Raw genomic sequence first — 15,639 nt, 5'->3', positions numbered from 1 at the left:
GGTTTCTTTGATGAGTAGAACCGCTTCTACCTACTTAGTGAAGTACTCAGTGGCAGTGATAATAAATTTGCGTCTGTTAGATGATGTAGGATATATTTGGCCAATTAGATAAAATGCCCACTGTTGAAAGGGCCAGTGTTTTACAAAGGGTATGAGATCCCTTGATGGGGCATGGATAAGGTGCCCACGCAGTTGGCACTTTTCACAGGTTTTAACAAATTTAATAGCTTCTTTCTCCATGTTTGGCCAGTAGTAGCTAACTCTTAGTAGGTTTCATGTTAAAGTTAGACCATTCGAATGGGATCCACAAACAACTTCATGAACCTCAGATAATGCGCATTGGGAATCCTCAGTTTATAGACATCTAAGAAAAGTATTATCTAAACCTTGCCTAAATAGGCTGTTTACAATGATGACGTACTGTGACGCATTTCGAATTAGGTTCCTTTTTTCATTTCGGGAAAAATTAGCAGGGACAACTTAGTCACACAGGTAAGAGTAAATATGGCTAGAACGAGATGAGTCATGTCCAATAATAGAACAAACCATTTGGGACTCGAGGGAATCATAGGAAGGATAATGTAACTCTTCTACCAGGAATTCAAAGTGAAAATTAGACTCCTATAGTTGTGGTATAGATGCGAGAGTGGCCATTGCATCCGCTGCTCTATTTGTTGTTCTGGGGATCTGCTGAAATGATACAAAGGTAAAGTATTTCTTGAGATCAGCCACCATTCTCTTATAAGGCATTAGTTTGTCATCTCTTGTTTGATATAGGTAGTTGATTTAGTTGATGATGAGTTGAGAATCTCCATAGATGTGTAATTCAACAATCTTCCACTCGATGGCCAGCTTGATCCCGTTTACCAAAGCTTCATATTTTGTAATGTTGTTTGTGCAAGGGAAGAAAATCTTGTAAGCTTTCAGAATTGAATGTTTTTGAGGAGTAATAAAAAGTATTATGGCACCATAACCATGTTGAGTGAAAGACCCATCAAAGAACATCTTCCACGATTGTTCAGTAAGGTGCATGATTGATTCATCTGGAAATTCTATATGCATAGGTAGGTTGTCTTCAAGTGGAGCATCAACAAGTTGGTCTGCAATAACCTATCCTTTGATGGCCTTATGTTCCATGCATTCAATATCAAATTCTATAAGAACCATGACCCATTTGGCCAGTCTTCCTATAAGCATTTCTTTACTGAGAAGATATTTGAGTGGATCAATTTTAGGTACTAGCTTAATAGAGTGTGCCAACATATAGTGCCTTAATTTTTGTGATGCAAAGACCAATGCCAAGCATGCTTTCTCTATTATAGTGTATTTCATTTCATACAACACCAATGTTCTGCTAATGTAATAGATAGCTCATTCCTTTATATTGTCATCTTGTTATCCCATAAGTGCCCCCAGTGAAGTATATGTAGATGATATGTATAGGATTAGTGGATTACCTTGAATCGGTGTCATTAATATGGGTGGATTAGAAAGATATTCTTTGATTTGTTGTAAATGTTGTTCACAATCTTTATCCCAGTTGTATTGAACTCCTTTCCTTAATACCTTTGTGAAGGGTTGAGCTTTGTCTGCTAGCTGAGATATAAAGCACCTTATTGACTCAAGACGACCTTGTAAACTTCTCATTTGACTTATATTATTGGGCGGAGGCATTTGCATTATAGCTTGGACCTTTTCAGGGTCAACCTCAATTCCTTTTTTTGAAATTATGTAACCAAGCAATTTTCCTGATGTTACCCCAAATGCACACTTTTTAGGATTTAATGAAAGCTTGAATCTTTCCATTCTATCTAGTATGAGGCCTAGTTCTTGAATATGCATAGATCTCTTCATGGTTTTTACTAGGGTGTCATCAACATAATTTTCCATGTTTTTATGCATCATATCATGGAAGATAGTGGTTACTACTCTTTGGTAAGTAGCTCCCACGTTCTTTAGCCCAAACATCATAACATTCCAACAAAAGGTTCCCAATGCACATGTGAAAGATATATTTTCTTGATCTTCAGGTGCTATTGTGATCTGACTGTACCCAGAGAATCCATCCATTAATGAATATATCTCATATCCAATAGTCATATCTACTATCATGTCAATATTGGGCAATGGAAAATCGCCTTTCAGACATGCTTTGTTGAGATCCCTGAATTTTGTGCAAACTCTAAAAGATTTGTCTACCTTTGATATAGGTACTATATTTGATATCCATTCTGCATAGTCTATAGCTCTGATAAATCCAGCTTTCACCAATTTTTCTAGTTCAACTTTGACTAGAAATGCCACATGAGGATGCATCTTACAAAGTTTGTGCTTGACTATTTTAACTCATGTTGTAATAGAGAGATGATGCGTGATGAGATCAGGATCTAGTCCTGGCATATCTGGCTATGTCCATGCAAAGTTGATCTTTTCTAAAAAATGGTTGCTAAAATATTTTAACTCTTCTACTGATAGTGATTGAGCTAAATGAATGATGTGTGGTGTCTCTTGACTCCCAATGTTCACTAGCTGAGTTGGCTCGATCAATATAGAAGACCTCTATAAGAAATGACTTGGTAATATATCAAGTATCTCACCTTCAGGCGCCTTAGAGAGGTTTTCACCTTTAGGTATGTCCTTTATTTTCTCTTTTTTAGATTCTATTACCACCACAATGTGGTTTTCACCATCAGGTCTTTTAATTTTATTTTTCTTATTTTTGAGACTAAGATACTTGATATTTGTTTCAGTCTTGTTTTCACCCTTTTCACTGGTGAAAGAGTTCATGGGTTCAACTCCAGTGAGATAATAAGCTAATGTATAGTCATTGGAAAATGTAGGTACATTCAAGGGTTGGTTATAAAGGGTACAATCAATCAGTTCAAGATGTATTAAGGATAAGGTTGGAATAGGCTCAAGGGAGTTCATGGTACTATCATCATGGCTTCGGACTGACCAGTCGAGTTCCAGAAGACTACCTTGCATACATGTCTTGAGACTAGGAAGAGTCATGACAGGATTATCAAAATTCATGTTAGTATTTAGTGGACCTAACCCAACTAACCTACTTCTTGCATTATCACCTACTTCAGACTGGACTACATACTGTGGTGTGACAGTAACAGGGTCAACGGACAGCATCTCAACATTCCTGACAAAGTAGTCATAATGTCTTGTTGAATAATTGTTGTTATAAATAGAACTCCTATCTGAGTTATTAGAGTCATAAGATGAAGTTTCTAACTCATCTTCGAGTGGTTAGTAAAAGTATATATAGTATCAATACCCACATCTCTAATGCTGCAAGTTCCTGTAATGTCGTAAATTGTACGCACTTGCTAGGGTGGTACAATTTCACACCTAGTTTAGCACCCGCCTTGGCGCATTTTGCATTTTGCATTGCATTTCCCCTTTAGCACTTAATTAATTAAATTAATTAGGTCTAAGGTTCTATTTTATCATCTCCCATATCATAAAGTTGGGCCCCTTTTCATTAAAGTGTGCCCCTTTCATTTTATTCTTCCAATACATCATTTAATCAAAAACCCTAATTAGGTCCTATTTTGAACTTGGGGGCTTGATTTCAAGGGTCAAAACATCTCAAAATCAGCTGTAACTTCGGGATTCTCTCTAAAATCATCATATCCGACGGCCCTGAAAATTTGGTGAAAAGTTGTCGGGACCATGGCGCCCGGAGTGCACATGGTCCCGGACATTTTTCCCAAAATTTTAGGAGCGCGATCCAATCATAAAATAAAGCTTAACCCCAAGAAATTGGCAGGAGATACAATCTCTAGGTCGGCCAAAAGTTGAAATTAAGACCTAGGGTTTCATACATAAGAGCTCTCTTTCTTCATTTGAAAGGATCGGGAATTTTGGTTTTCAGGGACCTTCTATGCAACGAAAGAGCAGATCTTTGAAGACTTCAACAACATTTAACATCCATCAATCAAGCATTCATCAATTTCATTCATTTAAGGCTTTGAAGGCATTGAGGAACAATAGGGGATCACCGACTGAAGATTGGCTTGTACCCCTCCCTTGGGGTTGGGTGGAAATCACCGAAGCGGGGGTTTGACTAAGGCAAAACCCTATATAGCCACCCAAACACCTTTTTCAGATATAAGTGCAGATTTCGGGATTCAGACGACGCCGTAAGTTGCAGATCCGAAAGAAGCAAACGGAGATGGAACCACACACCAAATTGCAGAGCAAAAGACCAGGACAGGGGCATGGGGAACCCTAGTCCTGCCAGGACAGGGGTGCTGGGTGCCCTGGTCCCTAGGACAGGGGCGCTGGGCGCCCTGGTCCTCCTGACAGACAACAGTTTTCAGCATTTTTGACAGCTTTCCAGGTTGCAAAACAACAGTTTTCGGAGCAATTTCAGGGGCAGAATCAGGACAGTGGCACCCGTGCCCCCATCCCAAACATTTTCACTCAGATTTTGACTCCGGGTATGCATTTGCATTCTTGCCTTGTCCTTGTGTTTACAGCTTTCCATTGTTTAAGTTCAATTCTGCAATCTTGTTATTAGTTCATACTTGCACTTTGGGGTTAGGAATTGAACTTGCATCATTTCATCTTTCTATTACAACAAAGGAATAGAAATCCTAATAGGTAGCCCGTGGCTCTCTCTTCCACAAAAAGAAGTAGCCAATTGTGTGATACCTCTAGGCTCTTTCGTATTCCACAAGTGTGTGATTGAAAGTGAGATTAGGGCATGTTTGCTAAGTGTCACTTTTTCCCCCACACATTTTGGTGAACCCGACGTGAACAACAATCTTCTCTAATTCTGATTTATGTTTTCAAATTTGAGTGTTTATGCTATTTCAAATTCAAACTTGTATTTACAAGTTTTAATTTCTTGCAAGATTCAAAAAAATTTAGAGGAAATTTTTGCTAAAACCTTAATTTTTCAATTCAAAGTTGAACTTGTGGATAAATAATTTCAAATCTGATTTAGGAACTCATTTGAATCATAAATTTCATTTTCTAAATCTACATTCTAAGTGCTTGCATTGGTTAAAATTAAACATTTCCTTCTATTTTGCATGTGTTATCATTTGGAAAAGGAAAATTGTTGTCATGATGCATTCATTTCATAGATGTGATAATGGGTTAGCTTCCCTTGTTTCAATTTTTCCTTCTCCTAAAGAACCTCCCCCCATCTATAACAACATTTTAGTGCCTAAAAGAGTTGCTACTAATCCCTTTGAGACTCTCCCATGCTCTAAGGATGAAAACTTTAAGAGTGATCTTGACAATTCTCCTAAAATGTGCCCTTCCTATTTAGCTATCCTAGAGGAAGAGAATGATATCATAAACACCTTTCTTAATGTTACTTCACCTTCCCTACATGATGCCTCTCTAAGTGAAAAGGTATTGATGGACATTGACTTATTTTCTCCTAAAGTTGGTCCTTCCAATGGGGGCATGTTAGTGCAACAAGAGGTTATGAACACTTCTTTCAAAGATCTCCTTCCTAAGCATGAATCTTTGGAGAAATATGTTCATGTTCCTCCCAAAAAACACTCCCTTCATGAGGATCCTTTTGTGCAAGAAGATGACATGATCCCTACATTCCCTAGTGATGGCATTTCCTTTTCCAACAAAATTCCCACTAGAGATGATGAATTAATGATAAATGCTTACCCTTCTCCTAAAGTTTGTCTTACCCATAAGCATCCCTTAGAGAAAGAAGATGAAATAATAAGAAATTTCCTTAACTCTCTCTCCCCTAAAGATCATATTGAACATATTTTGAGGAAAGAGGATGAGTTTAACACATCTATTGATGCTCTCCCTCCTAAGGATGAGGAATTAATAAACAATGTTATCTCCTCTCCCGAAATTGACAATACTTCAAACATTCCTTTCAACAACCTCACTATTTGGGATGAACCATTAGAAGAAGGTGTAGACTATTCTATACCCCATGAGAGAACCCTAGCCAAAGGGGATGAAATCAAGATTGAAAACTCCCTTGATAGTTTCTCACCTTCCTTGAATCTCAATTATTCTCCCTCTAAAAATAAAGCATCTCCCTCTCCTCAACTTGGTTCTACTCATAAGGAAACCCTAGTTCAAAACAAGATGGTTAACATCTCTTTCAAAGATCTCCCTCTCAAAAGTGAGACTTTAGAGAGTAATGTTAATCCTTCTCCTAGAGAGTTTATTCCCCATGTAGATCCTTTGATGATAGAGGATGATATGACCTTTCCTAGTATTACTCTTCCTATTGGAACATCAATGCCTACCCCTTGTCTCTCTCCTAAGATTGATTTAATCTGTGATAAGATTTTAGTGCAAGAGAAGACTATCAATAATTCGTCCAACACTTTTGTTCATTCCTCTAAACCATCCTCAATCAATTTGATACATGTGAATGAAACACCTAACAAACCTCTCTTCATGGTCCAAGGTGCTTGTCCTTCTCAAAATTCTCAACCTTTAAATAAGCCTATCTTAGTGGTTCAAGGTGGTTATGCTAATGATTATTTTTGCACTCCTAAGAAACCTATTATTACTGTGCAAGGAGGTTATTCTACTAAGAGCCCTTATGAGTATGCTAAGCAACTGACTAGAGAGAGTTATCATGCGGTTGCCCATACTTATAATACTAGAAATAATAGGCAACCTAATCCTCCTCCAGTTATCCCAACTTCACTTCCACTCTCCTAACCTATTCTTCCTCAAGCTCCTCGTATTTCACAAGTTCTTGGTAAGGAATATGATCTCATAGAACAACTTAAAACTACCCCTGCTAAGATATCCCTTTGGGATTTGATCCAAACTTCTTCTGCTCATCATGGAATGTTACAAGATGCCTTGAAAGATTTGAATGTTCCTCCACCTAATACATCTAGTAATATAGTGTCTTTTGTTAACTCTGTGATGAATCCTAAAGCTCAAATTGTGTTTACTCAAGATGAGTTGCCTACTAGTGAAATTCAACATCAATATGATCCCTTGATGATTGTGGTTATCATAACTGACACTGCTATAAGACGAACACTGGTAGATAATGGTTCTGGCCTTAATGTATGTAGCATTAATCTATTGCATAAGATGAATGTGGATACAACCCTTATTGAGCCCGACTCTCGTCCCATTCGAGGCTTTTCTAATGTGGCTAAGTCTTCATTAGGTATTATCACCTTACCCATCATAGTGGGGCCTGTTACTTTGCCTACTCCTATCCATGTTATGTCAGGAAATCTAACATACAACTTGTTATTAGGGAGACCTTAGATTCACAGTATGCAAGTTGTCCCCTCTACATTGCATAGACAAGTTAAATTTATTTATAATAATAAGACATATACCTTGATAGGTGATACTAATTTTCAAGCTTGTTTGCAAACATCTACTTCCAAAGGGAGTTCTTCTAAGCCTTCCTCTTCTAGTGATGACTCGTTAAACAAGATACCTATGGATGAATCATCACCCTCTGATAATCAAAATTCTTTGGATGAGTCTGAAGTTCCTGAAGAAGATTCTTCTCAACTTAAATCTACACATGAAAAGGCTTTTGATCCTGAGAAGGTTCTCGCAGAAGACGATTGGGGATCTCTTGATTTTAATCCCACCTTTGTAGGTGAGTATAGGGTTCCTCCTAGAGAGCTTAAAGTTTAAAAGAAGGAAGAAACTAGAGATCAATCAGTCTTACCTGAACCTATGAGCAATAATTTTGTGGCCGCTTCTCAAACTTCTTCTCCTCACACCTCTAATTCTGAAGAATTTGATTCCTTGTCTTATGAAAAACATCCTTCTCTTTCTGAAATGGCTAATCGTTATGGTCATGGTTTTCACATTTTGGCTAAGAGTGGCTATAGTGGAAATGGTTGTGGCGCAAATGAACAAGGAATTAAAGTTCCTTTAGAACATAACATGCATGAATATTCATTTGGACTTGGATATAATCTTTCTAAGCCCACCAAAGCATCTAAAAGACTATCTCTCAATGTGAATGCTATATTTAGTAGTGATGATGATCTCACTTCAACTAAATCATCTTCTACTTCTATCAACTCTCATTCCCCTCATAAGGAAATCTTGGCGATGAACAAATCTCTTTATGAATCCCCTCAAATTTCTAAATCCACTTGTGAATCTTTATCTCCTATTCATCATAAAGTCCTTTTTTCTGGGGATAAGGCTCTAATAAATTACACTCATCCCTCTTCTAAGATTTCTTGTGACTTTTCTTCTTCAATTTTTATCACTTTATACATGTTTTTGACCTCACTTATAGTTGAGCATTTAGCATGTCATATTCAAATACCTCACTTAGTCTATCATGTCTTTAAATAACATTAATGGCTATTATGTTGCTCATCATTATGTGACATTGGTAGCTCATTTACTGGGGGCTCATTGTCATTCATGATGGTACAATTTCAAGTGCAATCATATTTTTGAAGCAACATAATAGCCTAATTTTTCTATGTTATCTCTTGTTCCTATGGGGTAATAGTGTGGAAATATTGATCACCTTTTCTTTAGAATCCTCTTTTCCTAGATATGGGAGAAGATGTGTATTCTCTTTCTTATCCTACCCACTTCTTGTGAGGAGCATTTTACATACACTAATGTCTTTCAATTTGCTTATGTCTAGATCTCTCCCTAGAAGATTGTGTAAGTCCTTCTCATTATCCTTATCCTTGGGAGGCAATGATATTTCCTTATTTTTATCTAAGGATCCACTTTTTCCTATTTTGTGGATGGTGTGAACTTTATTACTTGATGTTATTCCTTGTATGCATTTGTTGTTGTTTGTTCAAGGATTCTCTCTTACAAGGGGTGTAAGTCCTTGACTACAACCTCTTTTGCACTTGGTAAAATACATCCATAATGAATTCACTCTCCCAATTGGGTTAAAAAGAGCGTCATCCTTCATTAAGAATCACTTTCACCTTGCAAAAGAAGGAAGTATTGCATTCTTATTCTCTTCTTTGTCTTATTCTAGAAGATGTTATATTTGTCTAAGAGAATTCCTCTCGGGGATAGGTGTCTTTTGTACAAAGATCTCTTCTCCTCTAAGGATCTCCTTTACACATACTACAAGATATCCCTTTTCAACTATCTTATCCTTGCTTAAAGAGTGCAAAACTCTCTTGCTTGGATCTATGACATTGTTGCATTTTTGGGGTATCTTCTTTTGTGATGAAGGTAGGTATCCTTGTTCTACTTTGCTTATGACATAAACATTACACTTTTTGAGCAATGGGTCATTCTCGAAACCAAAGCACAGACTCTTAGAGTGAGATGTCTCCATTTTTCTTTTATGCAAGGTGATTATTCTCGGAACCAGAGCACAGACTCTTAGAGCAAGATGTCACGCTTTTGTACTATACATATACAGGTTGTAGCATACTCGGGCATAGACTCCTATGAGGTGCTTCTAACCTCCCTCACACACACATGCACGAGGTGGAGTGGAACTAGCGGCATAAGGCTAGACTTTCTCACTCTCCTCCCTTACATGGATCACCTAGACAGACTCTAGGGGCTAGTTTTCCATGTTCTTTTCCCATGGATCACCTAGACAAGATCTAGGGGCAAGAAGTCCATGTTTTCTCTCTCACTATTCTTCTCATGGATCACCAATGTGTGTATTCATGCTTTTTTTCTTTCTTTTCTTCTCTTTGTATTTTGTTTCCATTTACATCCTTCATCTCGTGTTAGAGAACTCTCAAATCCTCACACTCTTTGTTGTGTTGGAATTGAGATTTAGTCCTCTTTCTTACCAAATGATTCTCCATTAGTTTTTGATCTCATATCAAATCTTCTTGTGAGCATTTGTCATCAATACTCTTTAAAAATTCAAAGTGGTAAACATGATACCCTGTTTCAACTCACTAAAATTAGCAAGCCGAAACAGGGGGGGGCATATAGCTACCCTCAAATTTTTATCACCTTCCTTAGTAAGCATTAGGTGATTTTGTGATCTAACGTGTGTTTTGTAGGGTGCGGTTCCTAACTATGTACTGTAGATACTACTAGGGGCTTCGTTCGACAGACTTATGGATATATCCTTTTTCAAATAATGTTTACTTTTCTGTACTTTAGCTTGCATATGCACGTAGTGTTCATATGACCGCTAAAGTGGGGCCTAAATGTAATGTCGTAAATTGTATGCACTTGCTAGGGTGGTACAATTTCACACCTAGTTTAGCACCCGCCTTGGCGCATTTTGCATTTTGCATTGCATTTCCCCTTTAGCACTTAATTAATTAAATTAATTAGGTCTAAGGTTCTATTTTATCATCTCCCATATCATAAAGTTGGGCCCCTTTTCATTAAAGTGTGCCCCTTTCATTTTATTCTTCCAATACATCATTTAATCAAAAACCCTAATTAGGTCCTATTTTGAACTTGGGGGCTTGATTTCGGGGGTCAAAACATCTCGAAATCAGCTGTAACTTCGGGATTCTCTCTAAAATCATCATATCCGACGGCCCTGAAAATTTGGTGAAAAGTTGTCGGGACCATGGTGCCCGGAGAGGACCATGGCGCCCGGAGTGCACATGGTCCTCGACGTTTTTCTTGAAATTTTAGGAGCGCGATCCAATCATAAAATAAAGCTTAACCCCAAGAAATTGGCGGGAGATTCAATCTCTAGGTCGGCCAAAAGTTGAAATTAAGACCTAGGGTTTCATACATAAGAGCTCTCTTTCTTCATTTGAAAGGATCGGGAATTTTGGTTTTCAGGGACCTTCTATGCAGCGAAAGAGCAGATCTTTGAAGAATTCAACAACATTTAACATCCATCAATCAAGCATTCATCAATTTCATTCATTTAAGGCTTTGAAGGCATTGAGGAACAATAGGGGATCACTGACTGAAGATTGGCTTGTACCCCTCCCTTGGGGTTGGGTGGAAATCACCGAAGCGGGGGTTTGACTAAGGCAAAACCCTATATAGCCGCCCAAACACCTTTTTCAGATATAAGTGTAGATTTCAGGATTCAGACGACACCGCAAGTTGCAGATCCGAAAGAAGCAGACGGAGACGGAACCACACACCAAATTGCAGAGCAAAAGACCAGGACAAGGGCGTGGGGCACCCTGGTCCTGCCAGGACAGGGGCGCTGGGCGCCCTGTTCCCTGGGACAGGGGCACTGGGCGCCCTGGTCCTCCTGACAGCTTTCTAGGTTGCAAAACAGTAGTTTCCGGAGCAGTTTCAGGGGCAAAATCAGGACAGTGGCGCCCGCGCCCCCGTCCCGAACATTTTCACTCAGATTTTGACTCCGGGTATACATTTGCATCCTTGCCTTGTCCTTGTGTTTACATCTTTCCATTGTTTAAGTTCAATTCTGCAATCTTGTTATTAGTTCATACTTGCACTTTGGGGTTAGGAATTGAACTTGCATCATTTCATCTTTCTATTACAACAAAGGAATAGAAATCCTAATAGGTAGCTCGTGGCTCTCTCTTCCACAAAAAGAAGTAGCCAATTGTGTGATACCTCTAGGCTCTTTCGTATTCCACAAGTGTGTGATTGAAAGTGAGATTAGGGCATGTTTGCTAAGTGTCACTTTTTCCCCCACATAGTTCCTTCATGATTTGGTTCATTGAGTACTTGTATTTGACACACTTGTGGACATAACCTTGAAGGTTCTATTAACCCATGTCATCTATTCCATTCAGTTACATCTAGATTGATGACTGGTTCTATTTCTATAGCTTCTAATTCTTCTTTCGTAGTTTCGTACCTAATTTTTCCTATCTCATTAGAGGGAGAGTTAGTAGGTGAAGAAATTGCTTGTGTCCTTTCTTCCTCCATCTATCATTCATAGTCCTTTTGTCTTTTTAGTCTGATTTCTTCTATTTCCTTTTGCATCTTTAGGCATATCATCTCTTGTGCATCATCTATGATATCACTAGATTCTTTACAGGTTTTTGTAGTAGATGTATCTGAGAGATGGTCAGGACCCCATTCATACTCATTTGAATCAATTTCTGAATCATCTACTTGTTGTCTACCAGTATATGTGACTCGAATGTTTAGATGTGCAAACAATTCTCTGATTTGGTATACTTCATCTCTCATATCCTCTAGGACTTCTACTTCCTATGGTATTATAGCTGATATAACTGAAACTTGATTACCATTTGTTTCTCTTCTCTAGGTGGGCAATTATTTTTGTTCACTGTTACACTCTTCTTGAGTTTGTTGAGTATTAATTTCTTGTGTTGTTAAAGGTAGTACCTTTTTCTTCCACTTAAATTGATTGTGGGACATGTACTTCTGATCTGATGACTTTCTTGGATCATATCCCAGTCCAGCTTTATCATTGGTAGACTTAGTTTATAATTGAATAGGTTCAACAATACCTTTTTGACATTTTCCTAGAGGACCAGTACCTGAATATCCCATGCGTTGATGCATCGTATAGCTTGGACCATATTGTGTCGGGGAAATTTCACAATGTCATATTTCTTTATTTGCACTATCTTCTTTGAAAAGAAATTTGAGAACATCATCCTCTTCTATTTCACCTGCAAGAGAAGTAGAGGACTGTATAAAGAGACCATCATAAATGACTTTTAGAGTTGAAATTTGTGGCTTCATAACCTCTGATGTTTTTCCCAACTATCTTGGTGATGGAGGAAGAGACATTAGTGAGAGTATAGGCTCTATCTTTTAGCCATCTATGCCAGTGTTTGTGATTTTCATTTTTATTTGTAAATCTTTTAGCAAAGATTCCAAACTTTTAGCTGTATAGGCTATTGATGTGGAGCATCATGAAAAACCCTTCAAGAACCCCAAATCAACATGGAGTTTCAATCTCAACACAACATCTTCACTTGTATTAGAGGCATAATTTGATCATAATCATTATTATATAGTCCAAAACAATATTAATATCAACCAACCAATACAATATCAAATCCATCATATCATTTTACAACCCTTTGAACATTAATCAAGACCAAAACAATGCATTATGCTGTCCCGGATAATGACAGTTTGATATATCCGTACTCAGTTATTAATAACTTTTGAACCCAAGAACATTCTGAAGATCACTTTAGTGAAGCTGTAGAAAACTAGGTTTATAAAACCATATCAAAAATTGAGAATGATCCAACGGTTGATTTGAATGTTATTCTCTCTGCACCGAGACCAATTTTGACTGTCATAAATCTGGAAAATGTATGTTTGTTGCCTGCTAGGGCATCATATTTCACAACAAATACTTAACCAAACTAAAACAGTACCATACTCAAATGAAATCCCTCTGAGTCTACTTTCATAATATTCAAGTCATTAATTTTTCCAATGGTGAAATCACAAGATAAGTACAAACCCTTTCCAGCAACTCCATTTAAGATAGTTTAAAACCAGTTTTCACCAAAATCTTCATAACTTCCACAAATAAAAACCAAAATGCCTCAAACCAAAGGGAAAAGAAATATGATTCACATATATTTCCAATAAGTCTATTTAGAGGTCTTAATAATATCATATGAGTTCATACCATATGCTGCAATGTGACTATTCTCAGGAAGTATCAAATCTGCAATTAACAACTTTCACCAAAACTTCCATATATTCTTCATTTCTAAACATAATAACTCCAAACAAAAAGGAAAAGAAAGGTAATTAACATATCTAACTATCCATTATACATATACAAAGGTTTCTAGGCTATACATGGTCGTACAAGGCCTGGAACCAACACAAAAATTGGAAAGCCAACAAAAATAACAATAGTAGAATGCACCAAAATGTATCCAAAATGTTCTCCTTTCTTCTCTATTCTTCCAATAATGATTTGGTTCGACCAATAAAACATATTTATAGACTCTTTGGTAGTTATACACCATCCAACTACCTTTATCACCCTTCATCTTCCATTTTACAACTTTATGTACAATTTTTGCACTTTTACATTTTTGCAAATGTTGCACTTTTGCAATTTTCTTGCAACTTTGACACTTTTTCCTAATGACTCTCCAAATTGTAAAAACCTCATAAACATGTCCAAATAATCTATTTAATACCTTTTACATACTTGATATCCTTCTCATGGCCTTTTATACAATTTTGACCATCTTGACCTATAAGGGCCTATATGGACAACTAGGACATAATCAGGACTTGCTTACATTTTTAGGTTTCCAAGTCTTACAAATCATTCCAAATGGATTCAAATACATTATAAATGACCTTCAAATATAAATTATATTTCAAATGATGAATTTGACCACATATTTTCCTTACGCCATGGGTGCTCCTACACCAGCTACTCTATTATGAGGAACAAAAGCATCAACACTTTGTGTTAATGCATTTCAGGTATAGCTTGTATGAGCAGGAATACTGACTTCAACTCCATTATAAGGAAACTTCAGCTTTGATGATATGTAGATGGTACTGTTTTCATTTCATGAATCATTGGCATGCCCAGTAAGATGTTGTATGAAAGATGAAGATCCAGGACTTGAAAAATGACATCTCTTTCTACAGGTCCTACCCTAATCGGTAATCTCAACAGACCCTTAGAGGTTCTTTCTTCTTCATCATAAGCCTTGATTATTATTTTATTTGTTGGATCAATAATGTATCAATAACATTTGTAAAAAAATCCCAGTTGTGTCAGTAGATTGTATGTACATATTTTCAACCCAATGCCTCCATCTATCAAAACATGTTTAACTCGGTGTTTATGGATCATGGCTTCAATGTGTAATGGTTGGTTATGTGGGTAGCTCAGTGAGTTATCATCTTCTTTAGAGAAAGTGAGGTAATGAGGTGAGGTCAGGTGACCCACCATAGATTGAACCTGATCTACGTCTAAATCTTTAGGGACACTAGTGGTAAGTAGAGTGTTGTCCAGGACCTCTCTATGAGTAGAAGAGATCTTAAGCAGTTCCAAAATGGAGATTTGAGCATTGGTTCTCTTCAATTGTTCGACAATACTATAACCAGGAGAAGATGGTGAAGCCAACTATTTTGATTTGGCCATGATTGTGTTTGTTTGTCTATTTGGTAGATTTGATGTTGTTTGATCGAAAGTTGAGGAAGTAGCTCCTGGGAGAGTAATCTTCCTTTGAGGGAGTCACGACATTAGTAGTTTGTGCTTGACTTTGGTGATCCTAGATTATGATCACATTGCAATATTTAGGTTGAGAATATTTAATCATGTTGATCACATTATCATTGTTAGTGTAGGTATAATGGACTCTAGCTCCTCCCTTGGATTTTGAGGAATCTCCCTATTCATAAGTCAGTAAGGGATCTTTAAAGGCCTTATGATCAGCATTAGTTGCATGATTTCCAACAAAGATCTTGCCTGTGTCAATGAGATCTTGGATTTCATGTCAGAGTTTCATGCAATTTTTTGTGTTATGTCCCTTGTTTGGATGGTAGTCACAGTATTTATTTTCTCTCCACCATTTGGGTCTAATTTCTGGGTCATATGGTCTAGAATTGTCTGGCAATGTATCAGATTATTTGCTAATAAGGTTTTGAAAGCTGATTCATATTACTCATCTAGAGGAGTAAAATCATGCTTGGGCTTTGAAAGCCAAGGCTTTTCTTTAAACCATTCTCTTGTTTTCTTTAGAGGATTTTCTGTCATAGTTTCAAATGCCTTGAGTGCTTGCGTGCCACTAGCCAAGTTAAATA

This window comes from Cryptomeria japonica, chromosome 2, assembly GCF_030272615.1.
Source record: "Cryptomeria japonica chromosome 2, Sugi_1.0, whole genome shotgun sequence".
Classification (NCBI taxonomy): Eukaryota; Viridiplantae; Streptophyta; class Pinopsida; order Cupressales; family Cupressaceae; genus Cryptomeria; species Cryptomeria japonica.
This window is presented reverse-complemented; position numbering follows the sequence as displayed.